The 22,558-nt window shown below is 50.3% G+C and overlaps 42 non-coding genes across 42 annotated transcripts; 14 read left to right on the top strand and 28 right to left on the bottom strand.

Annotated features, from left to right (window-relative positions):
• Nucleotides 1-547: 547 nt before the first annotated feature.
• trnag-ccc (transfer RNA glycine (anticodon CCC)) lies at nucleotides 548-619 on the bottom strand. Its single transcript has one exon. It is a non-coding gene; the product is annotated as a tRNA-Gly (tRNA).
• Nucleotides 620-863: 244 nt separating this feature from the next.
• trnas-uga (transfer RNA serine (anticodon UGA)) lies at nucleotides 864-945 on the bottom strand. Its single transcript has one exon. It is a non-coding gene; the product is annotated as a tRNA-Ser (tRNA).
• Nucleotides 946-1,194: 249 nt separating this feature from the next.
• Nucleotides 1,195-1,266, top strand: trnae-uuc (transfer RNA glutamic acid (anticodon UUC)). The gene has a single exon. It is a non-coding gene; the product is annotated as a tRNA-Glu (tRNA).
• A 639-nt stretch (nucleotides 1,267-1,905) lies between these two features.
• Nucleotides 1,906-1,977, bottom strand: trnag-ccc (transfer RNA glycine (anticodon CCC)). The gene has a single exon. It is a non-coding gene; the product is annotated as a tRNA-Gly (tRNA).
• Nucleotides 1,978-2,221: 244 nt separating this feature from the next.
• On the bottom strand, nucleotides 2,222-2,303 carry trnas-uga (transfer RNA serine (anticodon UGA)). The gene has a single exon. It is a non-coding gene; the product is annotated as a tRNA-Ser (tRNA).
• Nucleotides 2,304-2,552: 249 nt separating this feature from the next.
• Nucleotides 2,553-2,624, top strand: trnae-uuc (transfer RNA glutamic acid (anticodon UUC)). Its single transcript has one exon. It is a non-coding gene; the product is annotated as a tRNA-Glu (tRNA).
• A 639-nt stretch (nucleotides 2,625-3,263) lies between these two features.
• Nucleotides 3,264-3,335, bottom strand: trnag-ccc (transfer RNA glycine (anticodon CCC)). The gene has a single exon. It is a non-coding gene; the product is annotated as a tRNA-Gly (tRNA).
• Nucleotides 3,336-3,579: 244 nt separating this feature from the next.
• Nucleotides 3,580-3,661, bottom strand: trnas-uga (transfer RNA serine (anticodon UGA)). The gene has a single exon. It is a non-coding gene; the product is annotated as a tRNA-Ser (tRNA).
• A 249-nt stretch (nucleotides 3,662-3,910) lies between these two features.
• trnae-uuc (transfer RNA glutamic acid (anticodon UUC)) lies at nucleotides 3,911-3,982 on the top strand. The gene has a single exon. It is a non-coding gene; the product is annotated as a tRNA-Glu (tRNA).
• Nucleotides 3,983-5,035: 1,053 nt separating this feature from the next.
• Nucleotides 5,036-5,107, bottom strand: trnag-ccc (transfer RNA glycine (anticodon CCC)). The gene has a single exon. It is a non-coding gene; the product is annotated as a tRNA-Gly (tRNA).
• Nucleotides 5,108-5,351: 244 nt separating this feature from the next.
• Nucleotides 5,352-5,433, bottom strand: trnas-uga (transfer RNA serine (anticodon UGA)). Its single transcript has one exon. It is a non-coding gene; the product is annotated as a tRNA-Ser (tRNA).
• A 249-nt stretch (nucleotides 5,434-5,682) lies between these two features.
• trnae-uuc (transfer RNA glutamic acid (anticodon UUC)) lies at nucleotides 5,683-5,754 on the top strand. Its single transcript has one exon. It is a non-coding gene; the product is annotated as a tRNA-Glu (tRNA).
• Nucleotides 5,755-6,808: 1,054 nt separating this feature from the next.
• trnag-ccc (transfer RNA glycine (anticodon CCC)) lies at nucleotides 6,809-6,880 on the bottom strand. The gene has a single exon. It is a non-coding gene; the product is annotated as a tRNA-Gly (tRNA).
• A 244-nt stretch (nucleotides 6,881-7,124) lies between these two features.
• Nucleotides 7,125-7,206, bottom strand: trnas-uga (transfer RNA serine (anticodon UGA)). Its single transcript has one exon. It is a non-coding gene; the product is annotated as a tRNA-Ser (tRNA).
• Nucleotides 7,207-7,455: 249 nt separating this feature from the next.
• On the top strand, nucleotides 7,456-7,527 carry trnae-uuc (transfer RNA glutamic acid (anticodon UUC)). Its single transcript has one exon. It is a non-coding gene; the product is annotated as a tRNA-Glu (tRNA).
• A 1,054-nt stretch (nucleotides 7,528-8,581) lies between these two features.
• Nucleotides 8,582-8,653, bottom strand: trnag-ccc (transfer RNA glycine (anticodon CCC)). The gene has a single exon. It is a non-coding gene; the product is annotated as a tRNA-Gly (tRNA).
• Nucleotides 8,654-8,897: 244 nt separating this feature from the next.
• trnas-uga (transfer RNA serine (anticodon UGA)) lies at nucleotides 8,898-8,979 on the bottom strand. The gene has a single exon. It is a non-coding gene; the product is annotated as a tRNA-Ser (tRNA).
• Nucleotides 8,980-9,228: 249 nt separating this feature from the next.
• On the top strand, nucleotides 9,229-9,300 carry trnae-uuc (transfer RNA glutamic acid (anticodon UUC)). The gene has a single exon. It is a non-coding gene; the product is annotated as a tRNA-Glu (tRNA).
• Nucleotides 9,301-9,428: 128 nt separating this feature from the next.
• On the top strand, nucleotides 9,429-9,500 carry trnae-cuc (transfer RNA glutamic acid (anticodon CUC)). Its single transcript has one exon. It is a non-coding gene; the product is annotated as a tRNA-Glu (tRNA).
• Nucleotides 9,501-10,146: 646 nt separating this feature from the next.
• trnag-ccc (transfer RNA glycine (anticodon CCC)) lies at nucleotides 10,147-10,218 on the bottom strand. The gene has a single exon. It is a non-coding gene; the product is annotated as a tRNA-Gly (tRNA).
• A 244-nt stretch (nucleotides 10,219-10,462) lies between these two features.
• trnas-uga (transfer RNA serine (anticodon UGA)) lies at nucleotides 10,463-10,544 on the bottom strand. The gene has a single exon. It is a non-coding gene; the product is annotated as a tRNA-Ser (tRNA).
• A 249-nt stretch (nucleotides 10,545-10,793) lies between these two features.
• trnae-uuc (transfer RNA glutamic acid (anticodon UUC)) lies at nucleotides 10,794-10,865 on the top strand. Its single transcript has one exon. It is a non-coding gene; the product is annotated as a tRNA-Glu (tRNA).
• A 1,053-nt stretch (nucleotides 10,866-11,918) lies between these two features.
• Nucleotides 11,919-11,990, bottom strand: trnag-ccc (transfer RNA glycine (anticodon CCC)). The gene has a single exon. It is a non-coding gene; the product is annotated as a tRNA-Gly (tRNA).
• A 244-nt stretch (nucleotides 11,991-12,234) lies between these two features.
• trnas-uga (transfer RNA serine (anticodon UGA)) lies at nucleotides 12,235-12,316 on the bottom strand. Its single transcript has one exon. It is a non-coding gene; the product is annotated as a tRNA-Ser (tRNA).
• A 249-nt stretch (nucleotides 12,317-12,565) lies between these two features.
• trnae-uuc (transfer RNA glutamic acid (anticodon UUC)) lies at nucleotides 12,566-12,637 on the top strand. The gene has a single exon. It is a non-coding gene; the product is annotated as a tRNA-Glu (tRNA).
• A 1,054-nt stretch (nucleotides 12,638-13,691) lies between these two features.
• On the bottom strand, nucleotides 13,692-13,763 carry trnag-ccc (transfer RNA glycine (anticodon CCC)). The gene has a single exon. It is a non-coding gene; the product is annotated as a tRNA-Gly (tRNA).
• Nucleotides 13,764-14,007: 244 nt separating this feature from the next.
• trnas-uga (transfer RNA serine (anticodon UGA)) lies at nucleotides 14,008-14,089 on the bottom strand. The gene has a single exon. It is a non-coding gene; the product is annotated as a tRNA-Ser (tRNA).
• A 249-nt stretch (nucleotides 14,090-14,338) lies between these two features.
• trnae-uuc (transfer RNA glutamic acid (anticodon UUC)) lies at nucleotides 14,339-14,410 on the top strand. Its single transcript has one exon. It is a non-coding gene; the product is annotated as a tRNA-Glu (tRNA).
• Nucleotides 14,411-15,463: 1,053 nt separating this feature from the next.
• Nucleotides 15,464-15,535, bottom strand: trnag-ccc (transfer RNA glycine (anticodon CCC)). Its single transcript has one exon. It is a non-coding gene; the product is annotated as a tRNA-Gly (tRNA).
• Nucleotides 15,536-15,779: 244 nt separating this feature from the next.
• Nucleotides 15,780-15,861, bottom strand: trnas-uga (transfer RNA serine (anticodon UGA)). The gene has a single exon. It is a non-coding gene; the product is annotated as a tRNA-Ser (tRNA).
• A 249-nt stretch (nucleotides 15,862-16,110) lies between these two features.
• On the top strand, nucleotides 16,111-16,182 carry trnae-uuc (transfer RNA glutamic acid (anticodon UUC)). The gene has a single exon. It is a non-coding gene; the product is annotated as a tRNA-Glu (tRNA).
• Nucleotides 16,183-16,821: 639 nt separating this feature from the next.
• Nucleotides 16,822-16,893, bottom strand: trnag-ccc (transfer RNA glycine (anticodon CCC)). The gene has a single exon. It is a non-coding gene; the product is annotated as a tRNA-Gly (tRNA).
• Nucleotides 16,894-17,137: 244 nt separating this feature from the next.
• trnas-uga (transfer RNA serine (anticodon UGA)) lies at nucleotides 17,138-17,219 on the bottom strand. The gene has a single exon. It is a non-coding gene; the product is annotated as a tRNA-Ser (tRNA).
• A 249-nt stretch (nucleotides 17,220-17,468) lies between these two features.
• Nucleotides 17,469-17,540, top strand: trnae-uuc (transfer RNA glutamic acid (anticodon UUC)). Its single transcript has one exon. It is a non-coding gene; the product is annotated as a tRNA-Glu (tRNA).
• A 1,262-nt stretch (nucleotides 17,541-18,802) lies between these two features.
• Nucleotides 18,803-18,874, bottom strand: trnag-ccc (transfer RNA glycine (anticodon CCC)). Its single transcript has one exon. It is a non-coding gene; the product is annotated as a tRNA-Gly (tRNA).
• A 244-nt stretch (nucleotides 18,875-19,118) lies between these two features.
• On the bottom strand, nucleotides 19,119-19,200 carry trnas-uga (transfer RNA serine (anticodon UGA)). The gene has a single exon. It is a non-coding gene; the product is annotated as a tRNA-Ser (tRNA).
• Nucleotides 19,201-19,449: 249 nt separating this feature from the next.
• trnae-uuc (transfer RNA glutamic acid (anticodon UUC)) lies at nucleotides 19,450-19,521 on the top strand. Its single transcript has one exon. It is a non-coding gene; the product is annotated as a tRNA-Glu (tRNA).
• Nucleotides 19,522-20,160: 639 nt separating this feature from the next.
• Nucleotides 20,161-20,232, bottom strand: trnag-ccc (transfer RNA glycine (anticodon CCC)). The gene has a single exon. It is a non-coding gene; the product is annotated as a tRNA-Gly (tRNA).
• A 244-nt stretch (nucleotides 20,233-20,476) lies between these two features.
• Nucleotides 20,477-20,558, bottom strand: trnas-uga (transfer RNA serine (anticodon UGA)). The gene has a single exon. It is a non-coding gene; the product is annotated as a tRNA-Ser (tRNA).
• A 249-nt stretch (nucleotides 20,559-20,807) lies between these two features.
• trnae-uuc (transfer RNA glutamic acid (anticodon UUC)) lies at nucleotides 20,808-20,879 on the top strand. The gene has a single exon. It is a non-coding gene; the product is annotated as a tRNA-Glu (tRNA).
• A 1,261-nt stretch (nucleotides 20,880-22,140) lies between these two features.
• Nucleotides 22,141-22,212, bottom strand: trnag-ccc (transfer RNA glycine (anticodon CCC)). Its single transcript has one exon. It is a non-coding gene; the product is annotated as a tRNA-Gly (tRNA).
• A 244-nt stretch (nucleotides 22,213-22,456) lies between these two features.
• trnas-uga (transfer RNA serine (anticodon UGA)) lies at nucleotides 22,457-22,538 on the bottom strand. Its single transcript has one exon. It is a non-coding gene; the product is annotated as a tRNA-Ser (tRNA).
• Between the last annotated feature and the right edge of the window lie 20 nt (nucleotides 22,539-22,558).

Genomic DNA, 22,558 nt, shown 5'->3' with positions numbered 1-22,558 from the left:
TTCAGTTGTGTCATCCTCCCCCACCCAGGTCATGGTTCCCTGATGGTCTAGTGGCTAGGATTCGGCGCTCTCACCGCCGCGGCCCGGGTTCGATTCCCGGTCAGGGAAAGCGGAGGTGGCATGAAGTGGGATTGCTACTTATGTAGCCATGGCAGTTATTTGGTCGAACTCGTCCAGTTTTGTGTCAGGTTGATCACAGTGTACGATTTCAGTTGTGTCATCCTTCCCCCCCCAAGTCATGCTTCCCTGATGGTCTAGTGGCTAGGATTCGGCGCTCTCACCGCCGCGGCCCGGGTTCGATTCCCGGTCAGGGAAAGCGAGAGGTGGCATGAGTTGGCATGAGATTGCTTCTTATATAGCCAAGCCCGTAACTTGGTCTAACATAGCCAATTTTGTGTCACGGGTGATCTTCAGTTGTTTCATCCTTCGCCGCACTGGTGGCTCCCTGACGATCTAGTGGCCAGTGCTCTGTGTACTGCAACTTATTTAAAAGAACTTCTCATTTCCCCCGTAGATGACCAGATGGCACAGCTGATTCTTCACATCATGCATTGGCCGGGAATCGAACCCGGGTCAACTGCTTGGGAAGCAGCTATGCTCGCCACTATACCACCAATGCCTTGAAAAGCCCACTTTCAACGCCAGCACAAATGATGAACACATAACAGCACTTGCCATAAGTGCTAGAATTTTTACTAAATCACAGTCTACAATGCCAGACTGGCATTTGCAATGAAAGCACTGCTCAATTCCAGCAATTTTCAGAAACCACACACGTTTGGGTGTAACACTTCACTTCAACAACACACGTCCATCTGACACAGTGATGAAGGAAGGAAGGAACGAGCAAAGGTTGAGGTTTCCGTAGTTGACAGGATTCGAACCTGCGCGGGGAAACCCCAATGGATTTCAAGTCCATCGCCTTGACCACTCGGCCACAACTACCTTCCCTCCCCATTTTCAATGGGTTCAGCCAATTTAAGGGGTTTTAAAGGACCATGTTTGCAATGCCAGCCCAATTGGATAAAAAAAAGGCTGCAGTAAATATGGGAATAACAATATATCACAGCCATTGCAATATCAGTTACAAGCATGCTAAGTGGGACAGCCCCTAGATTTTGAACCTTGTGGAACATCTTTTCTATGAGCACAAATTTTGATTGAAGATGTTTCTTCCAGTCTGGGAAACGCGGGTCCCTGATGGTCTAGTGGCTAGGATTTGGCGCTTTCACCGCCGCGGCCCGGGTTCGATTCCCGGTCAGGGAAAGCGGAGGTGGCATGAAGTGGGATTATGTAGCCATGGCAGTTATTTGGTCGAACTCGTCCAGTTTTGTGTCAGGTTGATCACAGTGTACGATTTCAGTTGTGTCAACCTTCCCCACCCAGGTCATGGTTCCCTGATGGTCTAGTGGCTAGGATTCGGCGCTCTCACCGCCGCGGCCCGGGTTCGATTCCCGGTCAGGGAAAGCGGAGGTGGCATGAAGTGGGATTGCTACTTATGTAGCCATGGCAGTTATTTGGTCGAACTCGTCCAGTTTTGTGTCAGGTTGATCACAGTGTACGATTTCAGTTGTGTCATCCTTCCCCCCCCAGGTCATGGTTCCCTGATGGTCTAGTGGCTAGGATTCGGCGCTCTCACCGCCGCGGCCCGGGTTCGATTCCCGGTCAGGGAAAGCGAGTGGTGCCATGAGTTGGCATGAGATTGCTTCTTATATAGCCAAGCCCGTAACTTGGTCTAACATAGCCAATTTTGTGTCACGGGTGATCTTCAGTTGTTTCATCCTTCGCCGCACTGGTGGCTCCCTGACGATCTAGTGGCCAGTGCTCTGTGTACTGCAACTTATTTAAAAGAACTTCTCATTTCCCCCGTAGATGACCAGATGGCACAGCTGATTCTTCACATCATGCATTGGCCGGGAATCGAACCCGGGTCAACTGCTTGGGAAGCAGCTATGCTCGCCACTATACCACCAATGCCTTGAAAAGCCCACTTTCAACGCCAGCACAAATGATGAACACATAACAGCACTTGCCATAAGTGCTAGAATTTTTACTAAATCACAGTCTACAATGCCAGACTGGCATTTGCAATGAAAGCACTGCTCAATTCCAGCAATTTTCAGAAACCACACACGTTTGGGTGTAACACTTCACTTCAACAACACACGTCCATCTGACACAGTGATGAAGGAAGGAAGGAACGAGCAAAGGTTGAGGTTTCCGTAGTTGACAGGATTCGAACCTGCGCGGGGAAACCCAAATGGATTTCAAGTCCATCGCCTTGACCACTCGGCCACAACTACCTTCCCTCCCCATTTTCAATGGGTTCAGCCAATTTAAGGGGTTTTAAAGGACCATGTTTGCAATGCCAGCCCAATTGGATAAAAAAAAGGCTGCAGTAAATATGGGAATAACAATATATCACAGCCATTGCAATATCAGTTACAAGCATGCTAAGTGGGACAGCCCCTAGATTTTGAACCTTGTGGAACATCTTTTCTATGAGCACAAATTTTGATTGAAGATGTTTCTTCCAGTCTGGGAAACGCGGGTCCCTGATGGTCTAGTGGCTAGGATTTGGCGCTTTCACCGCCGCGGCCCGGGTTCGATTCCCGGTCAGGGAAAGCGGAGGTGGCATGAAGTGGGATTATGTAGCCATGGCAGTTATTTGGTCGAACTCGTCCAGTTTTGTGTCAGGTTGATCACAGTGTACGATTTCAGTTGTGTCAACCTTCCCCACCCAGGTCATGGTTCCCTGATGGTCTAGTGGCTAGGATTCGGCGCTCTCACCGCCGCGGCCCGGGTTCGATTCCCGGTCAGGGAAAGCGGAGGTGGCATGAAGTGGGATTGCTACTTATGTAGCCATGGCAGTTATTTGGTCGAACTCGTCCAGTTTTGTGTCAGGTTGATCACAGTGTACGATTTCAGTTGTGTCATCCTTCCCCCCCCAGGTCATGGTTCCCTGATGGTCTAGTGGCTAGGATTCGGCGCTCTCACCGCCGCGGCCCGGGTTCGATTCCCGGTCAGGGAAAGCGAGAGGTGCCATGAGTTGGCATGAGATTGCTTCTTATATAGCCAAGCCCGTAACTTGGTCTAACATAGCCAATTTTGTGTCACGGGTGATCTTCAGTTGTTTCATCCTTCGCCGCACTGGTGGCTCCCTGACGATCTAGTGGCCAGTGCTCTGTGTACTGCAACTTATTTAAAAGAACTTCTCATTTCCCCCGTAGATGACCAGATGGCACAGCTGATTCTTCACATCATGCATTGGCCGGGAATCGAACCCGGGTCAACTGCTTGGGAAGCAGCTATGCTCGCCACTATACCACCAATGCCTTGAAAAGCCCACTTTCAACGCCAGCACAAATGATGAACACATAACAGCACTTGCCATAAGTGCTAGAATTTTTACTAAATCACAGTCTACAATACCAGACTGGCATTTGCAATGAAAGCACTGCTCAATTCCAGCAATTTTCAGAAACCACACACGTTTGGGTGTAACACTTCACTTCAACAACACACGTCCATCTGACACAGTGATGAAGGAAGGAAGGAACGAGCAAAGGTTGAGGTTTCCGTAGTTGACAGGATTCGAACCTGCGCGGGGAAACCCCAATGGATTTCAAGTCCATCGCCTTGACCACTCGGCCACAACTACCTTCCCTCCCCATTTTCAATGGGTTCAGCCAATTTAAGGGGTTTTAAAGGACCATGTTTGCAATGCCAGCCCAATTGGATAAAAAAAAGGCTGCAGTAAATATGGGAATAACAATATATCACAGCCATTGCAATATCAGTTACAAGCATGCTAAGTGGGACAGCCCCTAGATTTTGAACCTTGTGGAACATCTTTTCTATGAGCACAAATTTTGATTGAAAATGTTTCTTCCAGTCTGGGAAACGCGGGTCCCTGATGGTCTAGTGGCTAGGATTTGGCGCTTTCACCGCCGCGGCCCGGGTTCGATTCCCGGTCAGGGAAAGCGGAGGTGGCATGAAGTGGGATTATGTAGCCATGGCAGTTATTTGGTCGAACTCGTCCAGTTTTGTGTCAGGTTGATCACAGTGTACGATTTCAGTTGTGTCAACCTTCCCCACCCAGGTCATGGTTCCCTGATGGTCTAGTGGCTAGGATTCGGCGCTCTCACCGCCGCGGCCCGGGTTCGATTCCCGGTCAGGGAAAGCGGAGGTGGCATGAAGTGGGATTGCTACTTATGTAGCCATGGCAGTTATTTGGTCGAACTCGTCCAGTTTTGTGTCAGGTTGATCACAGTGTACGATTTCACTTGTGTCATCCTCCCCCACCCAGGTCAGGTTTCCCTGATGGTCTAGTGGCTAGGATTCGGCGCTCTCACCGCCGCGGCCCGGGTTCGATTCCCGGTCAGGGAAAGCGGAGCTGGCATGAAGTGGGATTGCTACTTATGTAGCCATGGCAGTTATTTGGTCGAACTCGTCCAGTTTTGTGTCAGGTTGATCGCAGTGTACGATTTCAGTTGTGTCATCCTCCCCCACCCAGGTCATGGTTCCCTGATGGTCTAGTGGCTAGGATTCGGCGCTCTCACCGCCGCGGCCCGGGTTCGATTCCCGGTCAGGGAAAGCGGAGGTGGCATGAAGTGGGATTGCTATTTATGTAGCCATGGCAGTTATTTGGTCGAACTCGTCCAGTTTTGTGTCAGGTTGATCACAGTGTACGATTTCAGTTGTGTCATCCTTCCCCCCCCAGGTCATGGTTCCCTGATGGTCTAGTGGCTAGGATTCGGCGCTCTCACCGCCGCGGCCCGGGTTCGATTCCCGGTCAGGGAAAGCGAGAGGTGGCATGAGTTGGCATGAGATTGCTTCTTATATAGCCAAGCCCGTAACTTGGTCTAACATAGCCAATTTTGTGTCACGGGTGATCTTCAGTTGTTTCATCCTTCGCCGCACTGGTGGCTCCCTGACGATCTAGTGGCCAGTGCTCTGTGTACTGCAACTTATTTAAAAGAACTTCTCATTTCCCCCGTAGATGACCAGATGGCACAGCTGATTCTTCACATCATGCATTGGCCGGGAATCGAACCCGGGTCAACTGCTTGGGAAGCAGCTATGCTCGCCACTATACCACCAATGCCTTGAAAAGCCCACTTTCAACGCCAGCACAAATGATGAACACATAACAGCACTTGCCATAAGTGCTATAATTTTTACTAAATCACAGTCTACAATGCCAGACTGGCATTTGCAATGGAAGCACTGCTCAATTCCAGCAATTTTCAGAAACCACACACATTTGGGTGTAACACTTCACTTCAACAACACACGTCCATCTGACACAGTGATGAAGGAAGGAAGGAACGAGCAAAGGTTGAGGTTTCCGTAGTTGACAGGATTCGAACCTGCGCGGGGAAACCCCAATGGATTTCAAGTCCATCGCCTTGACCACTCGGCCACAACTACCTTCCCTCCCCATTTTCAATGGGTTCAGCCAATTTAAGGGGTTTTAAAGGACCATGTTTGCAATGCCAGCCCAATTGGATAAAAAAAAGGCTGCAGTAAATATGGGAATAACAATATATCACAGCCATTGCAATATCAGTTACAAACATGCTAAGTGGGACAGCCCCTAGATTTTGAACCTTGTGGAACATCTTTTCTATGAGCACAAATTTTGATTGAAGATGTTTCTTCCAGTCTGGGAAACGCGGGTCCCTGATGGTCTAGTGGCTAGGATTTGGCGCTTTCACCGCCGCGGCCCGGGTTCGATTCCCGGTCAGGGAAAGCGGAGGTGGCATGAAGTGGGATTATGTAGCCATGGCAGTTATTTGGTCGAACTCGTCCAGTTTTGTGTCAGGTTGATCACAGTGTACGATTTCACTTGTGTCATCCTTCCCCACCCAGGTCATGGTTCCCTGATGGTCTAGTGGCTAGGATTCGGCGCTCTCACCGCCGCGGCCCGGGTTCGATTCCCGGTCAGGGAAAGCGGAGGTGGCATGAAGTTGGATTGCTACTTATGTAGCCATGGCAGTTATTTGGTCGAACTCGTCCAGTTTTGTGTCAGGTTGATCACAGTGTACGATTTCACTTGTGTCATCCTCCCCCACCCAGGTCATGTTTCCCTGATGGTCTAGTGGCTAGGATTCGGCGCTCTCACCGCCGCGGCCCGGGTTCGATTCCCGGTCAGGGAAAGCGGAGCTGGCATGAAGTGGGATTGCTACTTATGTAGCCATGGCAGTTATTTGGTCGAACTCGTCCAGTTTTGTGTCAGGTTGATCACAGTGTACGATTTCAGTTGTGTCATCCTCCCCCACCCAGGTCATGGTTCCCTGATGGTCTAGTGGCTAGGATTCGGCGCTCTCACCGCCGCGGCCCGGGTTCGATTCCCGGTCAGGGAAAGCGGAGGTGGCATGAAGTGGGATTGCTACTTATGTAGCCATGGCAGTTATTTGGTCGAACTCGTCCAGTTTTGTGTCAGGTTGATCACAGTGTACGATTTCAGTTGTGTCATCCTTCCCCCCCCCAAGTCATGCTTCCCTGATGGTCTAGTGGCTAGGATTCGGCGCTCTCACCGCCGCGGCCCGGGTTCGATTCCCGGTCAGGGAAAGCGAGAGGTGGCATGAGTTGGCATGAGATTGCTTCTTATATAGCCAAGCCCGTAACTTGGTCTAACATAGCCAATTTTGTGTCACGGGTGATCTTCAGTTGTTTCATCCTTCGCCGCACTGGTGGCTCCCTGACGATCTAGTGGCCAGTGCTCTGTGTACTGCAACTTATTTAAAAGAACTTCTCATTTCCCCCGTAGATGACCAGATGGCACAGCTGATTCTTCACATCATGCATTGGCCGGGAATCGAACCCGGGTCAACTGCTTGGGAAGCAGCTATGCTCGCCACTATACCACCAATGCCTTGAAAAGCCCACTTTCAACGCCAGCACAAATGATGAACACATAACAGCACTTGCCATAAGTGCTAGAATTTTTACTAAATCACAGTCTACAATACCAGACTGGCATTTGCAATGAAAGCACTGCTCAATTCCAGCAATTTTCAGAAACCACACACGTTTGGGTGTAACACTTCACTTCAACAACACACGTCCATCTGACACAGTGATGAAGGAAGGAAGGAACGAGCAAAGGTTGAGGTTTCCGTAGTTGACAGGATTCGAACCTGCGCGGGGAAACCCCAATGGATTTCAAGTCCATCGCCTTGACCACTCGGCCACAACTACCTTCCCTCCCCATTTTCAATGGGTTCAGCCAATTTAAGGGGTTTTAAAGGACCATGTTTGCAATGCCAGCCCAATTGGATAAAAAAAAGGCTGCAGTAAATATGGGAATAACAATATATCACAGCCATTGCAATATCAGTTACAAGCATGCTAAGTGGGACAGCCCCTAGATTTTGAACCTTGTGGAACATCTTTTCTATGAGCACAAATTTTGATTGAAAATGTTTCTTCCAGTCTGGGAAACGCGGGTCCCTGATGGTCTAGTGGCTAGGATTTGGCGCTTTCACCGCCGCGGCCCGGGTTCGATTCCCGGTCAGGGAAAGCGGAGGTGGCATGAAGTGGGATTATGTAGCCATGGCAGTTATTTGGTCGAACTCGTCCAGTTTTGTGTCAGGTTGATCACAGTGTACGATTTCAGTTGTGTCAACCTTCCCCACCCAGGTCATGGTTCCCTGATGGTCTAGTGGCTAGGATTCGGCGCTCTCACCGCCGCGGCCCGGGTTCGATTCCCGGTCAGGGAAAGCGGAGGTGGCATGAAGTGGGATTGCTACTTATGTAGCCATGGCAGTTATTTGGTCGAACTCGTCCAGTTTTGTGTCAGGTTGATCACAGTGTACGATTTCACTTGTGTCATCCTCCCCCACCCAGGTCAGGTTTCCCTGATGGTCTAGTGGCTAGGATTCGGCGCTCTCACCGCCGCGGCCCGGGTTCGATTCCCGGTCAGGGAAAGCGGAGCTGGCATGAAGTGGGATTGCTACTTATGTAGCCATGGCAGTTATTTGGTCGAACTCGTCCAGTTTTGTGTCAGGTTGATCGCAGTGTACGATTTCAGTTGTGTCATCCTCCCCCACCCAGGTCATGGTTCCCTGATGGTCTAGTGGCTAGGATTCGGCGCTCTCACCGCCGCGGCCCGGGTTCGATTCCCGGTCAGGGAAAGCGGAGGTGGCATGAAGTGGGATTGCTACTTATGTAGCCATGGCAGTTATTTGGTCGAACTCGTCCAGTTTTGTGTCAGGTTGATCACAGTGTACGATTTCAGTTGTGTCATCCTTCCCCCCCCCAAGTCATGCTTCCCTGATGGTCTAGTGGCTAGGATTCGGCGCTCTCACCGCCGCGGCCCGGGTTCGATTCCCGGTCAGGGAAAGCGAGAGGTGGCATGAGTTGGCATGAGATTGCTTCTTATATAGCCAAGCCCGTAACTTGGTCTAACATAGCCAATTTTGTGTCACGGGTGATCTTCAGTTGTTTCATCCTTCGCCGCACTGGTGGCTCCCTGACGATCTAGTGGCCAGTGCTCTGTGTACTGCAACTTATTTAAAAGAACTTCTCATTTCCCCCGTAGATGACCAGATGGCACAGCTGATTCTTCACATCATGCATTGGCCGGGAATCGAACCCGGGTCAACTGCTTGGGAAGCAGCTATGCTCGCCACTATACCACCAATGCCTTGAAAAGCCCACTTTCAACGCCAGCACAAATGATGAACACATAACAGCACTTGCCATAAGTGCTAGAATTTTTACTAAATCACAGTCTACAATACCAGACTGGCATTTGCAATGAAAGCACTGCTCAATTCCAGCAATTTTCAGAAACCACACACGTTTGGGTGTAACACTTCACTTCAACAACACACGTCCATCTGACACAGTGATGAAGGAAGGAAGGAACGAGCAAAGGTTGAGGTTTCCGTAGTTGACAGGATTCGAACCTGCGCGGGGAAACCCCAATGGATTTCAAGTCCATCGCCTTGACCACTCGGCCACAACTACCTTCCCTCCCCATTTTCAATGGGTTCAGCCAATTTAAGGGGTTTTAAAGGACCATGTTTGCAATGCCAGCCCAATTGGATAAAAAAAAGGCTGCAGTAAATATGGGAATAACAATATATCACAGCCATTGCAATATCAGTTACAAGCATGCTAAGTGGGACAGCCCCTAGATTTTGAACCTTGTGGAACATCTTTTCTATGAGCACAAATTTTGATTGAAGATGTTTCTTCCAGTCTGGGAAACGCGGGTCCCTGATGGTCTAGTGGCTAGGATTTGGCGCTTTCACCGCCGCGGCCCGGGTTCGATTCCCGGTCAGGGAAAGCGGAGGTGGCATGAAGTGGGATTATGTAGCCATGGCAGTTATTTGGTCGAACTCGTCCAGTTTTGTGTCAGGTTGATCACAGTGTACGATTTCACTTGTGTCATCCTCCCCCACCCAGGTCATGTTTCCCTGATGGTCCAGTGGCTAGGATTCGGCGCTCTCACCGCCGCGTCCCGGGTTCGATTCCCGGTCAGGGAAAGCGGAGCTGGCATGAAGTGGGATTGCTACTTATGTAGCCATGGCAGTTATTTGGTCGAACTCGTCCAGTTTTGTGTCAGGTTGATCACAGTGTACGATTTCAGTTGTGTCATCCTCCCCCACCCAGGTCATGGTTCCCTGATGGTCTAGTGGCAAGGATTCGGCGCTCTCACCGCCGCGGCCCGGGTTCGATTCCCGGTCAGGGAAAGCGGAGGTGGCATGAAGTGGGATTGCTATTTATGTAGCCATGGCAGTTATTTGGTCGAACTCGTCCAGTTTTGTGTCAGGTTGATCACAGTGTACGATTTCAGTTGTGTCATCCTTCCCCCCCCAGGTCATGGTTCCCTGATGGTCTAGTGGCTAGGATTCGGCGCTCTCACCGCCGCGGCCCGGGTTCGATTCCCGGTCAGGGAAAGCGAGAGGTGGCATGAGTTGGCATGAGATTGCTTCTTATATAGCCAAGCCCGTAACTTGGTCTAACATAGCCAATTTTGTGTCACGGGTGATCTTCAGTTGTTTCATCCTTCGCCGCACTGGTGGCTCCCTGACGATCTAGTGGCCAGTGCTCTGTGTACTGCAACTTATTTAAAAGAACTTCTCATTTCCCCCGTAGATGACCAGATGGCACAGCTGATTCTTCACATCATGCATTGGCCGGGAATCGAACCCGGGTCAACTGCTTGGGAAGCAGCTATGCTCGCCACTATACCACCAATGCCTTGAAAAGCCCACTTTCAACGCCAGCACAAATGATGAACACATAACAGCACTTGCCATAAGTGCTATAATTTTTACTAAATCACAGTCTACAATGCCAGACTGGCATTTGCAATGGAAGCACTGCTCAATTCCAGCAATTTTCAGAAACCACACACATTTGGGTGTAACACTTCACTTCAACAACACACGTCCATCTGACACAGTGATGAAGGAAGGAAGGAACGAGCAAAGGTTGAGGTTTCCGTAGTTGACAGGATTCGAACCTGCGCGGGGAAACCCCAATGGATTTCAAGTCCATCGCCTTGACCACTCGGCCACAACTACCTTCCCTCCCCATTTTCAATGGGTTCAGCCAATTTAAGGGGTTTTAAAGGACCATGTTTGCAATGCCAGCCCAATTGGATAAAAAAAAGGCTGCAGTAAATATGGGAATAACAATATATCACAGCCATTGCAATATCAGTTACAAACATGCTAAGTGGGACAGCCCCTAGATTTTGAACCTTGTGGAACATCTTTTCTATGAGCACAAATTTTGATTGAAGATGTTTCTTCCAGTCTGGGAAACGCGGGTCCCTGATGGTCTAGTGGCTAGGATTTGGCGCTTTCACCGCCGCGGCCCGGGTTCGATTCCCGGTCAGGGAAAGCGGAGGTGGCATGAAGTGGGATTATGTAGCCATGGCAGTTATTTGGTCGAACTCGTCCAGTTTTGTGTCAGGTTGATCACAGTGTACGATTTCACTTGTGTCATCCTTCCCCACCCAGGTCATGGTTCCCTGATGGTCTAGTGGCTAGGATTCGGCGCTCTCACCGCCGCGGCCCGGGTTCGATTCCCGGTCAGGGAAAGCGGAGGTGGCATGAAGTTGGATTGCTACTTATGTAGCCATGGCAGTTATTTGGTCGAACTCGTCCAGTTTTGTGTCAGGTTGATCACAGTGTACGATTTCACTTGTGTCATCCTCCCCCACCCAGGTCATGTTTCCCTGATGGTCTAGTGGCTAGGATTCGGCGCTCTCACCGCCGCGGCCCGGGTTCGATTCCCGGTCAGGGAAAGCGGAGCTGGCATGAAGTGGGATTGCTACTTATGTAGCCATGGCAGTTATTTGGTCGAACTCGTCCAGTTTTGTGTCAGGTTGATCACAGTGTACGATTTCAGTTGTGTCATCCTCCCCCACCCAGGTCATGGTTCCCTGATGGTCTAGTGGCTAGGATTCGGCGCTCTCACCGCCGCGGCCCGGGTTCGATTCCCGGTCAGGGAAAGCGGAGGTGGCATGAAGTGGGATTGCTATTTATGTAGCCATGGCAGTTATTTGGTCGAACTCGTCCAGTTTTGTGTCAGGTTGATCACAGTGTACGATTTCAGTTGTGTCATCCTTCCCCCCCCAGGTCATGCTTCCCTGATGGTCTAGTGGCTAGGATTCGGCGCTCTCACCGCCGCGGCCCGGGTTCGATTCCCGGTCAGGGAAAGCGAGAGGTGGCATGAGTTGGCATGAGATTGCTTCTTATATAGCCAAGCCCGTAACTTGGTCTAACATAGCCAATTTTGTGTCACGGGTGATCTTCAGTTGTTTCATCCTTCGCCGCACTGGTGGCTCCCTCACGATCTAGTGGCCAGTGCTCTGTGTACTGCAACTTATTTAAAAGAACTTCTCATTTCCCCCGTAGATGACCAGATGGCACAGCTGATTCTTCACATCATGCATTGGCCGGGAATCGAACCCGGGTCAACTGCTTGGGAAGCAGCTATGCTCGCCACTATACCACCAATGCCTTGAAAAGCCCACTTTCAACGCCAGCACAAATGATGAACACATAACAGCACTTGCCATAAGTGCTAGAATTTTTACTAAATCACAGTCTACAATGCCAGACTGGCATTTGCAATGGAAGCACTGCTCAATTCCAGCAATTTTCAGAAACCACACACATTTGGGTGTAACACTTCACTTCAACAACACACGTCCATCTGACACAGTGATGAAGGAAGGAAGGAACGAGCAAAGGTTGAGGTTTCCGTAGTTGACAGGATTCGAACCTGCGCGGGGAAACCCCAATGGATTTCAAGTCCATCGCCTTGACCACTCGGCCACAACTACCTTCCCTCCCCATTTTTAATGGGTTCAGCCAATTTAAGGGGTTTTAAAGGACCATGTTTGCAATGCCAGCCCAATTGGATAAAAAAAAGGCTGCAGTAAATATGGGAATAACAATATATCACAGCCATTGCAATATCAGTTACAAACATGCTAAGTGGGACAGCCCCTAGATTTTGAACCTTGTGGAACATCTTTTCTATGAGCACAAATTTTGATTGAAGATGTTTCTTCCAGTCTGGGAAACGCGGGTCCCTGATGGTCTAGTGGCTAGGATTTGGCGCTTTCACCGCCGCGGCCCGGGTTCGATTCCCGGTCAGGGAAAGCGGAGGTGGCATGAAGTGGGATTATGTAGCCATGGCAGTTATTTGGTCGAACTCGTCCAGTTTTGTGTCAGGTTGATCACAGTGTACGATTTCACTTGTGTCATCCTTCCCCACCCAGGTCATGGTTCCCTGATGGTCTAGTGGCTAGGATTCGGCGCTCTCACCGCCGCGGCCCGGGTTCGATTCCCGGTCAGGGAAAGCGGAGGTGGCATGAAGTTGGATTGCTACTTATGTAGCCATGGCAGTTATTTGGTCGAACTCGTCCAGTTTTGTGTCAGGTTGATCACAGTGTACGATTTCACTTGTGTCATCCTCCCCCACCCAGGTCATGTTTCCCTGATGGTCTAGTGGCTAGGATTCGGCGCTCTCACCGCCGCGGCCCGGGTTCGATTCCCGGTCAGGGAAAGCGGAGCTGGCATGAAGTGGGATTGCTACTTATGTAGCCATGGCAGTTATTTGGTCGAACTCGTCCAGTTTTGTGTCAGGTTGATCACAGTGTACGATTTCAGTTGTGTCATCCTCCCCCACCCAGGTCATGGTTCCCTGATGGTCTAGTGGCTAGGATTCGGCGCTCTCACCGCCGCGGCCCGGGTTCGATTCCCGGTCAGGGAAAGCGGAGGTGGCATGAAGTGGGATTGCTACTTATGTAGCCATGGCAGTTATTTGGTCGAACTCGTCCAGTTTTGTGTCAGGTTGATCACAGTGTACGATTTCAGTTGTGTCATCCTTCCCCCCCCCAAGTCATGCTTCCCTGATGGTCTAGTGGCTAGGATTCGGCGCTCTCACCGCCGCGGCCCGGGTTCGATTCCCGGTCAGGGAAAGCGAGAGGTGGCATGAGTTGGCATGAGATTGCTTCTTATATAGCCAAGCCCGTAACTTGGTCTAACATAGCCAATTTTGTGTCACGGGTGATCTTCAGTTGTTTCATCCTTCGCCGCACTGGTGGCTCCCTGACGATCTAGTGGCCAGTGCTCTGTGTACTGCAACTTATTTAAAAGAACTTCTCATTTCCCCCGTAGATGACCAGATGGCACAGCTGATTCTTCACATCATGCATTGGCCGGGAATCGAACCCGGGTCAACTGCTTGGGAAGCAGCTATGCTCGCCACTATACCACCAATGCCTTGAAAAGCCCACTTTCAACGCCAGCACAAATGATGAACACATAACAGCACTTGCCATAAGTGCTAGAATTTTTACTAAATCACAGTCTACAATACCAGACTGGCATTTGCAATGAAAGCACTGCTCAATTCCAGCAATTTTCAGAAACCACACACGTTTGGGTGTAACACTTCACTTCAACAACACACGTCCATCTGACACAGTGATGAAGGAAGGAAGGAACGAGCAAAGGTTGAGGTTTCCGTAGTTGACAGGATTCGAACCTGCGCGGGGAAACCCCAATGGATTTCAAGTCCATCGCCTTGACCACTCGGCCACAACTACCTTCCCTCCCCATTTTCAATGGGTTCAGCCAATTTAAGGGGTTTTAAAGGACCATGTTTGCAATGCCAGCCCAATTGGATAAAAAAAAGGCTGCAGTAAATATGGGAATAACAATATATCACAGCCATTGCAATATCAGTTACAAGCATGCTAAGTGGGACAGCCCCTAGATTTTGAACCTTGTGGAACATCTTTTCTATGAGCACAAATTTTGATTGAAGATGTTTCTTCCAGTCTGGGAAACGCGGGTCCCTGATGGTCTAGTGGCTAGGATTTGGCGCTTTCACCGCCGCGGCCCGGGTTCGATTCCCGGTCAGGGAAAGCGGAGGTGGCATGAAGTGGGATTATGTAGCCATGGCAGTTATTTGGTCGAACTCGTCCAGTTTTGTGTCAGGTTGATCACAGTGTACGATTTCAGTTGTGTCAACCTTCCCCACCCAGGTCATGGTTCCCTGATGGTCTAGTGGCTAGGATTCGGCGCTCTCACCGCCGCGGCCCGGGTTCGATTCCCGGTCAGGGAAAGCGGAGGTGGCATGAAGTGGGATTGCTACTTATGTAGCCATGGCAGTTATTTGGTCGAACTCGTCCAGTTTTGTGTCAGGTTGATCACAGTGTACGATTTCACTTGTGTCATCCTCCCCCACCCAGGTCAGGTTTCCCTGATGGTCTAGTGGCTAGGATTCGGCGCTCTCACCGCCGCGGCCCGGGTTCGATTCCCGGTCAGGGAAAGCGGAGCTGGCATGAAGTGGGATTGCTACTTATGTAGCCATGGCAGTTATTTGGTCGAACTCGTCCAGTTTTGTGTCAGGTTGATCACAGTGTACGATTTCAGTTGTGTCATCCTCCCCCACCCAGGTCATGGTTCCCTGATGGTCTAGTGGCTAGGATTCGGCGCTCTCACCGCCGCGGCCCGGGTTCGATTCCCGGTCAGGGAAAGCGGAGGTGGCATGAAGTGGGATTGCTACTTATGTAGCCATGGCAGTTATTTGGTCGAACTCGTCCAGTTTTGTGTCAGGTTGATCACAGTGTACGATTTCAGTTGTGTCATCCTCCCCCACCCAGGTCATGGTTCCCTGATGGTCTAGTGGCTAGGATTCGGCGCTCTCACCGCCGCGGCCCGGGTTCGATTCCCGGTCAGGGAAAGCGAGAGGTGGCATGAGTTGGTATGAGATTGCTTCTTATATAGCCAAGCCCGTAACTTGGTCTAACATAGCCAATTTTGTGTCACGGGTGATCTTCAGTTGTTTCATCCTTCGCCGCACTGGTGGCTCCCTGACGATCTAGTGGCCAGTGCTCTGTGTACTGCAACTTATTTAAAAGAACTTCTCATTTCCCCCGTAGATGACCAGATGGCACAGCTGATTCTTCACATCATGCATTGGCCGGGAATCGAACCCGGGTCAACTGCTTGGGAAGCAGCTATGCTCGCCACTATACCACCAATGCCTTGAAAAGCCCACTTTCAACGCCAGCACAAATGATGAACACATAACAGCACTTGCCATAAGTGCTAGAATTTTTACTAAATCACAGTCTACAATGCCAGACTGGCATTTGCAATGAAAGCACTGCTCAATTCCAGCAATTTTCAGAAACCACACACGTTTGGGTGTAACACTTCACTTCAACAACACACGTCCATCTGACACAGTGATGAAGGAAGGAAGGAACGAGCAAAGGTTGAGGTTTCCGTAGTTGACAGGATTCGAACCTGCGCGGGGAAACCCCAATGGATTTCAAGTCCATCGCCTTGACCACTCGGCCACAACTACCTTCCCTCCCCATTTTCAATGGGTTCAGCCAATTTAAGGGGTTTTAAAGGACCATGTTTGCAATGCCAGCCCAATTGGATAAAAAAAAGGCTGCAGTAAATATGGGAATAACAATATATCACAGCCATTGCAATATCAGTTACAAGCATGCTAAGTGGGACAGCCCCTAGATTTTGAACCTTGTGGAACATCTTTTCTATGAGCACAAATTTTGATTGAAGATGTTTCTTCCAGTCTGGGAAACGCGGGTCCCTGATGGTCTAGTGGCTAGGATTTGGCGCTTTCACCGCCGCGGCCCGGGTTCGATTCCCGGTCAGGGAAAGCGGAGGTGGCATGAAGTGGGATTATGTAGCCATGGCAGTTATTTGGTCGAACTCGTCCAGTTTTGTGTCAGGTTGATCACAGTGTACGATTTCAGTTGTGTCAACCTTCCCCACCCAGGTCATGGTTCCCTGATGGTCTAGTGGCTAGGATTCGGCGCTCTCACCGCCGCGGCCCGGGTTCGATTCCCGGTCAGGGAAAGCGGAGGTGGCATGAAGTGGGATTGCTACTTATGTAGCCATGGCAGTTATTTGGTCGAACTCGTCCAGTTTTGTGTCAGGTTGATCACAGTGTACGATTTCAGTTGTGTCATCCTTCCCCCCCCAGGTCATGGTTCCCTGATGGTCTAGTGGCTAGGATTCGGCGCTCTCACCGCCGCGGCCCGGGTTCGATTCCCGGTCAGGGAAAGCGAGAGGTGCCATGAGTTGGCATGAGATTGCTTCTTATATAGCCAAGCCCGTAACTTGGTCTAACATAGCCAATTTTGTGTCACGGGTGATCTTCAGTTGTTTCATCCTTCGCCGCACTGGTGGCTCCCTGACGATCTAGTGGCCAGTGCTCTGTGTACTGCAACTTATTTAAAAGAACTTCTCATTTCCCCCGTAGATGACCAGATGGCACAGCTGATTCTTCACATCATGCATTGGCCGGGAATCGAACCCGGGTCAACTGCTTGGGAAGCAGCTATGCTCGCCACTATACCACCAATGCCTTGAAAAGCCCACTTTCAACGCCAGCACAAATGATGAACACATAACAGCACTTGCCATAAGTGCTAGAATTTTTACTAAATCACAGTCTACAATGCCAGACTGGCATTTGCAATGGAAGCACTGCTCAATTCCAGCAATTTTCAGAAACCACACACGTTTGGGTGTAACACTTCACTTCAACAACACACGTCCATCTGACACAGTGATGAAGGAAGGAAGGAACGAGCAAAGGTTGAGGTTTCCGTAGTTGACAGGATTCGAACCTGCGCGGGGAAACCCCAATGGATTTCAAGTCCATCGCCTTGACCACTCGGCCACAACTACCTTCCCTCCCCATTTTCAATGGGTTCAGCCAATTTAAGGGGTTTTAAAGGACCATGTTTGCAATGCCAGCCCAATTGGATAAAAAAAAGGCTGCAGTAAATATGGGAATAACAATATATCACAGCCATTGCAATATCAGTTACAAACATGCTAAGTGGGACAGCCCCTAGATTTTGAACCTTGTGGAACATCTTTTCTATGAGCACAAATTTTGATTGAAGATGTTTCTTCCAGTCTGGGAAACGCGGGTCCCTGATGGTCTAGTGGCTAGGATTTGGCGCTTTCACCGCCGCGGCCCGGGTTCGATTCCCGGTCAGGGAAAGCGGAGGTGGCATGAAGTGGGATTATGTAGCCATGGCAGTTATTTGGTCGAACTCGTCCAGTTTTGTGTCAGGTTGATCACAGTGTACGATTTCAGTTGTGTCAACCTTCCCCACCCAGGTCATGGTTCCCTGATGGTCTAGTGGCTAGGATTCGGCGCTCTCACCGCCGCGGCCCGGGTTCGATTCTCGGTCAGGGAAAGCGGAGGTGGCATGAAGTGGGATTGCTACTTATGTAGCCATGGCAGTTATTTGGTCGAACTCGTCCAGTTTTGTGTCAGGTTGATCACAGTGTACGATTTCACTTGTGTCATCCTCCCCCACCCAGGTCATGTTTCCCTGATGGTCTAGTGGCTAGGATTCGGCGCTCTCACCGCCGCGGCCCGGGTTCGATTCCCGGTCAGGGAAAGCGGAGCTGGCATGAAGTGGGATTGCTACTTATGTAGCCATGGCAGTTATTTGGTCGAACTCGTCCAGTTTTGTGTCAGGTTGATCACAGTGTACGATTTCAGTTGTGTCATCCTCCCCCACCCAGGTCAGGTTTCCCTGATGGTCTAGTGGCTAGGATTCGGCGCTCTCACCGCCACGGCCCGGGTTCGATTCCCGGTCAGGGAAAGCGGAGCTGGCATGAAGTGGGATTGCTACTTATGTAGCCATGGCAGTTATTTGGTCGAACTCGTCCAGTTTTGTGTCAGGTTGATCACAGTGTACGATTTCAGTTGTGTCATCCTCCCCCACCCAGGTCATGGTTCCCTGATGGTCTAGTGGCTAGGATTCGGCGCTCTCACCGCCGCGGCCCGGGTTCGATTCCCGGTCAGGGAAAGCGGAGGTGGCATGAAGTGGGATTGCTACTTATGTAGCCATGGCAGTTATTTGGTCGAACTCGTCCAGTTTTGTGTCAGGTTGATCACAGTGTACGATTTCAGTTGTGTCATCCTTCCCCCCCCCCAAGTCATGCTTCCCTGATGGTCTAGTGGCTAGGATTCGGCGCTCTCACCGCCGCGGCCCGGGTTCGATTCCCGGTCAGGGAAAGCGAGAGGTGGCATGAGTTGGCATGAGATTGCTTCTTATATAGCCAAGCCCGTAACTTGGTCTAACATAGCCAATTTTGTGTCACGGGTGATCTTCAGTTGTTTCATCCTTCGCCGCACTGGTGGCTCCCTGACGATCTAGTGGCCAGTGCTCTGTGTACTGCAACTTATTTAAAAGAACTTCTCATTTCCCCCGTAGATGACCAGATGGCACAGCTGATTCTTCACATCATGCATTGGCCGGGAATCGAACCCGGGTCAACTGCTTGGGAAGCAGCTATGCTCGCCACTATACCACCAATGCCTTGAAAAGCCCACTTTCAACGCCAGCACAAATGATGAACACATAACAGCACTTGCCATAAGTGCTAGAATTTTTACTAAATCACAGTCTACAATGCCAGACTGGCATTTGCAATGAAAGCACTGCTCAATTCCAGCAATTTTCAGAAACCACACACGTTTGGGTGTAACACTTCACTTCAACAACACACGTCCATCTGACACAGTGATGAAGGAAGGAAGGAACGAGCAAAGGTTGAGGTTTCCGTAGTTGACAGGATTCGAACCTGCGCGGGGAAACCCCAATGGATTTCAAGTCCATCGCCTTGACCACTCGGCCACAACTACCTTCCCTCCCCATTTTCAATGGGTTCAGCCAATTTAAGGGGTTTTAAAGGACCATGTTTGCAATGCCAGCCCAATTGGATAAAAAAAAGGCTGCAGTAAATATGGGAATAACAATATATCACAGCCATTGCAATATCAGTTACAAGCATGCTAAGTGGGACAGCCCCTAGATTTTGAACCTTGTGGAACATCTTTTCTATGAGCACAAATTTTGATTGAAGATGTTTCTTCCAGTCTGGGAAACGCGGGTCCCTGATGGTCTAGTGGCTAGGATTTGGCGCTTTCACCGCCGCGGCCCGGGTTCGATTCCCGGTCAGGGAAAGCGGAGGTGGCATGAAGTGGGATTATGTAGCCATGGCAGTTATTTGGTCGAACTCGTCCAGTTTTGTGTCAGGTTGATCACAGTGTACGATTTCAGTTGTGTCAACCTTCCCCACCCAGGTCATGGTTCCCTGATGGTCTAGTGGCTAGGATTCGGCGCTCTCACCGCCGCGGCCCGGGTTCGATTCCCGGTCAGGGAAAGCGGAGGTGGCATGAAGTGGGATTGCTACTTATGTAGCCATGGCAGTTATTTGGTCGAACTCGTCCAGTTTTGTGTCAGGTTGATCACAGTGTACGATTTCAGTTGTGTCATCCTTCCCCCCCCAGGTCATGGTTCCCTGATGGTCTAGTGGCTAGGATTCGGCGCTCTCACCGCCGCGGCCCGGGTTCGATTCCCGGTCAGGGAAAGCGAGAGGTGCCATGAGTTGGCATGAGATTGCTTCTTATATAGCCAAGCCCGTAACTTGGTCTAACATAGCCAATTTTGTGTCACGGGTGATCTTCAGTTGTTTCATCCTTCGCCGCACTGGTGGCTCCCTGACGATCTAGTGGCCAGTGCTCTGTGTACTGCAACTTATTTAAAAGAACTTCTCATTTCCCCCGTAGATGACCAGATGGCACAGCTGATTCTTCACATCATGCATTGGCCGGGAATCGAACCCGGGTCAACTGCTTGGGAAGCAGCTATGCTCGCCACTATACCACCAATGCCTTGAAAAGCCCACTTTCAACGCCAGCACAAATGATGAACACATAACAGCACTTGCCATAAGTGCTAGAATTTTTACTAAATCACAGTCTACAATGCCAGACTGGCATTTGCAATGGAAGCACTGCTCAATTCCAGCAATTTTCAGAAACCACACACGTTTGGGTGTAACACTTCACTTCAACAACACACGTCCATCTGACACAGTGATGAAGGAAGGAAGGAACGAGCAAAGGTTGAGGTTTCCGTAGTTGACAGGATTCGAACCTGCGCGGGGAAACCCCAATGGATTTCAAGTCCATCGCCTTGACCACTCGGCCACAACTACCTTCCCTCCCCATTTTCAATGGGTTCAGCCAATTTAAGGGGTTTTAAAGGACCATGTTTGCAATGCCAGCCCAATTGGATAAAAAAAAGGCTGCAGTAAATATGGGAATAACAATATATCACAGCCATTGCAATATCAGTTACAAACATGCTAAGTGGGACAGCCCCTAGATTTTGAACCTTGTGGAACATCTTTTCTATGAGCACAAATTTTGATTGAAGATGTTTCTTCCAGTCTGGGAAACGCGGGTCCCTGATGGTCTAGTGGCTAGGATTTGGCGCTTTCACCGCCGCGGCCCGGGTTCGATTCCCGGTCAGGGAAAGCGGAGGTGGCATGAAGTGGGATTATGTAGCCATGGCAGTTATTTGGTCGAACTCGTCCAGTTTTGTGTCAGGTTGATCACAGTGTACGATTTCAGTTGTGTCAACCTTCCCCACCCAGGTCATGGTTCCCTGATGGTCTAGTGGCTAGGATTCGGCGCTCTCACCGCCGCGGCCCGGGTTCGATTCCCGGTCAGGGAAAGCGGAGGTGGCATGAAGTGGGATTGCTACTTATGTAGCCATGGCAGTTATTTGGTCGAACTCGTCCAGTTTTGTGTCAGGTTGATCACAGTGTACGATTTCACTTGTGTCATCCTCCCCCACCCAGGTCATGTTTCCCTGATGGTCTAGTGGCTAGGATTCGGCGCTCTCACCGCCGCGGCCCGGGTTCGATTCCCGGTCAGGGAAAGCGGAGGTGGCATGAAGTGGGATTGCTACTTATGTAGCCATGGCAGTTATTTGGTCGAACTCGTCCAGTTTTGTGTCAGGTTGATCACAGTGTACGATTTCACTTGTGTCATCCTCCCCCACCCAGGTCAGGTTTCCCTGATGGTCTAGTGGCTAGGATTCGGCGCTCTCACCGCCGCGGCCCGGGTTCGATTCCCGGTCAGGGAAAGCGGAGCTGGCATGAAGTGGGATTGCTACTTATGTAGCCATGGCAGTTATTTGGTCGAACTCGTCCAGTTTTGTGTCAGGTTGATCGCAGTGTACGATTTCAGTTGTGTCATCCTCCCCCACCCAGGTCATGGTTCCCTGATGGTCTAGTGGCTAGGATTCGGCGCTCTCACCGCCGCGGCCCGGGTTCGATTCCCGGTCAGGGAAAGCGGAGGTGGCATGAAGTGGGATTGCTACTTATGTAGCCATGGCAGTTATTTGGTCGAACTCGTCCAGTTTTGTGTCAGGTTGATCACAGTGTACGATTTCAGTTGTGTCATCCTTCCCCCCCCCAAGTCATGCTTCCCTGATGGTCTAGTGGCTAGGATTCGGCGCTCTCACCGCCGCGGCCCGGGTTCGATTCCCGGTCAGGGAAAGCGAGAGGTGGCATGAGTTGGCATGAGATTGCTTCTTATATAGCCAAGCCCGTAACTTGGTCTAACATAGCCAATTTTGTGTCACGGGTGATCTTCAGTTGTTTCATCCTTCGCCGCACTGGTGGCTCCCTGACGATCTAGTGGCCAGTGCTCTGTGTACTGCAACTTATTTAAAAGAACTTCTCATTTCCCCCGTAGATGACCAGATGGCACAGCTGATTCTTCACATCATGCATTGGCCGGGAATCGAACCCGGGTCAACTGCTTGGGAAGCAGCTATGCTCGCCACTATACCACCAATGCCTTGAAAAGCCCACTTTCAACGCCAGCACAAATGATGAACACATAACAGCACTTGCCATAAGTGCTAGAATTTTTACTAAATCACAGTCTACAATACCAGACTGGCATTTGCAATGAAAGCACTGCTCAATTCCAGCAATTTTCAGAAACCACACACGTTTGGGTGTAACACTTCACTTCAACAACACACGTCCATCTGACACAGTGATGAAGGAAGGAAGGAACGAGCAAAGGTTGAGGTTTCCGTAGTTGACAGGATTCGAACCTGCGCGGGGAAACCCCAATGGATTTCAAGTCCATCGCCTTGACCACTCGGCCACAACTACCTTCCCTCCCCATTTTCAAT

The sequence above is a fragment of the Scomber scombrus genome, chromosome 22 (assembly GCF_963691925.1).
Source record: "Scomber scombrus chromosome 22, fScoSco1.1, whole genome shotgun sequence".
In the NCBI taxonomy this organism is placed as follows: Eukaryota; Metazoa; Chordata; class Actinopteri; order Scombriformes; family Scombridae; genus Scomber; species Scomber scombrus.
This window is presented reverse-complemented; position numbering and strand designations above follow the sequence as displayed.